Source organism: Triticum aestivum, chromosome 4A (genome assembly GCF_018294505.1).
Source record: "Triticum aestivum cultivar Chinese Spring chromosome 4A, IWGSC CS RefSeq v2.1, whole genome shotgun sequence".
Taxonomy (NCBI): domain Eukaryota; kingdom Viridiplantae; phylum Streptophyta; class Magnoliopsida; order Poales; family Poaceae; genus Triticum; species Triticum aestivum.
Window position 1 is genome coordinate 596,733,034 of NC_057803.1, and position 3,759 is coordinate 596,736,792.

Sequence of the window (3,759 nt, forward strand, 5' to 3'; positions counted from 1 at the left end):
ACTGAGTTAGAGAGACCATGGTAACTTTGACCGTAGGGAATTTTTTTTGAAAAGATACTCCGGTATCTTTTGTGTAAATAACACGGTAGTATACCTCCCTCCTTGACATTTTTATGTGTAAATAGCATGAAAACATATGCACTGCGATAACTAAACACCATGATAAGTTTTTGACCGGGGGGGGGGGGGCGGGGGGAATTTGTTGCTGAAACATACCCCTTATAAATTTGATGTAAATAGCATGATATTTTAAGCACTACGGGCTTGATAGGTTACCTAAAATCACCATGATAACTTTTTGTCCCGGGAAAAAGTTGTTCAAAACATCTCAAATAATTTTTGTGTAAATAACATGATAATATAAGCACCGCATAACCGATAACTTGCAATATAAACATGATGGTGACATTTTTATCAAAGGAAAATAAGTTGTTAAAAACATACACTCGCCTTGCGCGTGGGCCTCTTGGATGAACACAACACATGGCGTGCCATGGAAAGTCACATAATGTTTAGTGTCATGAGGGGCACACGTGCTATAGGTGTGATAAGTTACGCAAAAACATCGTTGTAATTTTTGACCTATGGAAAAAGCTACCGAAACACACCCAGATTTTTAGGTGCAAGTACCATGATAATATACGAACTTTAGACCTGGTAACTCATGTACAATCCCCCATGGTAACTTTGACCGGGGGGAGGTTGATGTACATATACCCTGATAACTTATGTGTAAGTATCACGGTATTTTACACATCGAAGACCTTATAACTTGTGTACAAAACACAACGGTAACTTTGAAGGGGTGTAGTTGTGTCACACCCTAGCTAGTTCAAGCATTAGAGTGTGCATCATATTTAATTTTCTCTTAAATTTGAAATGGGGATGACAGAACCCCCAGCACCCCCCTGGAACAACTAGGGTTTACTAAAAGCTTTTTCAATGAACCTGAAATGCCCTTCTAAAAAGCCCACCCTTTTTGTTTTGGGTTAAAACCTTTGACAAAAATGGTGCACATTTTTCTAGGACATCTAAGGTCATTGGATTAATCCTTATAGTATTTGCATTTGGGCATTTAAATGCTATAAAATATTTTAAATGCTCAAATAATCATAAACTAAAATGTTTGCTATTGGATATATTCTAAGCAGTAGCCATGATTAATTTTATGATTTATGGTAATGCCCTGGCATTTAAAGCCCCGAGGTTACAGAAATAATAGAATAAATAAAAAAACAAAAAAGGAGAGAAAGAATAGGAACTTACCTGGCGCAGTCCACCAGCCCACCCGGCTCGGCCCAGTCCACTGGCTCTTGCCAGTCGTCCTCCTCCTCTCGCCAGGAGGACGAGAAGCGCGTGGCCGGCGCCCGCGGCCACATGCCGGCCACCTCCTGCTTCCGCCGACGCCCTGGAGGCGTCTACGAGTGCCACGCCGACCCCCACGTCCCCCTCTCTTTCTCCCCACTCTCCCCCTCTCTGGCTCTCTCCCCATCTCCCTGCCGAGCGCAGCCGTCGCCGCCGACAAGCTCCACCGTAGCCACCGCCGTCCATTCGTTGCCTCGCCATGCCAAGAAGCTCGCCGTCGTCCACTGCTTCGCCTCAACCCATCCCCGAGCGCTCGCTCGCCCCGGAGACGCTGCACCGAGCTCGTCTTCAACCTCGGTCGCCAGAGATCCCCCTCGCCGCCCCGCTCGCTCCAGCCTTCCCCGAGCTCGCCGTTCGCTCCCTGCAACCGCTGTGAGCTCCGCAACCGTTTCCCCCTCTCCCCGCGCTTGTCCGCGTCCTCTAACCACCACGGCCATCGAAGCCGAAACTCGCCGCCGCCACCGCACGTCGCCGTCATGGCCACAACCGCGTTGGTACGCAACCGAGCACGCCTTCGGCTTCCACGCGCTCGCAGGAGCCCATAGCACCCCCGCACGCCCCTCGCCGTGCCTGCTAACGACTAGTTCAACCTCACCCGAGCTCCGGCCGCCGCCAAGGTCGACGCCGGCGACGTTTCCGGCCACCCCAGCTCCGGCTACTGCCACCACCTGACGCGGCTCACTCCCCGCAACACGTAGATGGTCTCCGCCGTCCTTTTGGTCGCCGGAGTGCAAAACCCGAGCCCTCCGCCGCGTCTGGCCTCGCCGGCGGCTAGACGCCGGCGAGTTTGACTCTGTTTGACCCCGTGTGGGCCCAGGTTGACTCCCCTCCTGAGTCTATGACAGGTGGGGCCGGCCTGCTAATTAGTTTAGGATTAGTTTTAACTAAATTTAATTAGTTTAGTCACTGACATGTGGGCCCAGGCCCCACTGACAGTTAATGAGCACTAACATAACTCTGTTAATTAGTTGAGACACTGACAGACAGGGCCCACCAGTCAGGTTTGACCTGGCCGACCCAGTTGACCCGCCGACATCACACCTATGTCATGCTGACGCATTAATTCAATTACTGGAATTATTCTTATATAGAAAATTCCAGAAAATAGCCAAAACTTCTAAAAATCATAGAAAATCAACCATAGCTCCAAATCAAACAAGTTATATATGAAAAATGATCAAAAAAATTCAATCTATCCATCTGTAATGGTTTCATGCATGACAAAACAAGTTAACCTTGCTGTTTAAGCAGAATAAGATAATGCACTAATAAGGCTATATTAAATGAGCTAACATGAGTTCATCCCCTTCTGTTTTAGCTTGCATTAGGCCAAGACACATTCATCTTGCCATGTCATAGCATGCATCATATTGTTGCATATTGTCATGTGTTGATTATGTTCGGTGTGCCTTTCGTGGTAGGTTCTGCCTCCGAGGATAACCCCGAGTATCCGTCTGAAGGGTAGTACCCTACTACCACTACATCAGGCAAGCAACCATTGATCATTCTGATACAAACCCATGTTCTCGCTTCTTCTCTTGTTTACTGCATTAAGACAACACGATTCAAACTGCTGTGTGCTACGGTAGTTGAACTCTTATCCTCTGCATGACCTGTCATTGCCACAGTAACTAGATGAAACCCACTAGTATGTGTAGGAGTTGATTGAGCCATGTATGTGTTTCCTACCTTTCTATGCCTGCTATGCTTAGAGTTGTGTCAGGTCTAGTCCATCTGGGTGATGGGCTAGAGTGAAATGGTTATATCGGTAATGTGAGGGATGTGATGAACATAATTTGGTAAAGGTATCGATGAGAGGCCATGTAGGAGTACATGGTGGGTTGTTTCATTGAGGCCGTCCATAAGAACTGAGATCTGTATGTGTGATTTAAGATGTAGTTACTACCATACATTGGGCCTGAAACCAATGGACCCTCTCGGCTTCTTAATCACCCTAGTACTCTGACCAGGAGTTGCAAATAGTTTCTGGTGTTTGTAGGTTATGTGTTGGCGGCCGTGCGTAGCACTGACCCTAGGGGTGGGCTATGTTGCGGTAGATACACTGTGGCACGATGTACCGAGTCACCCGTTTGGTGTCTCGGAACCCTGTTCACATCATTCGGAGCCGTATGTGGAAACCTCGGCCGGACTCCCTGCGGATGGAACTTGGATAGGTGATACACCTGGACTAGAGACTTGAGTGTTTAGGTAGGCCGTGGCCGACACCCTCGTTGGGCTTCCGCTTGAAGGTTGCCGAGTACATGTCATGTAAACGGCGGTAAGTGGTGAAAGCGTGTATGAAGAAGTACACCCCTGCAGGGTATAAAACTATTCGAATAGCCGCGTCCGCGGTAAAGGACTACTTGGTTGCCTATACAGTTCATAGACAAGTCA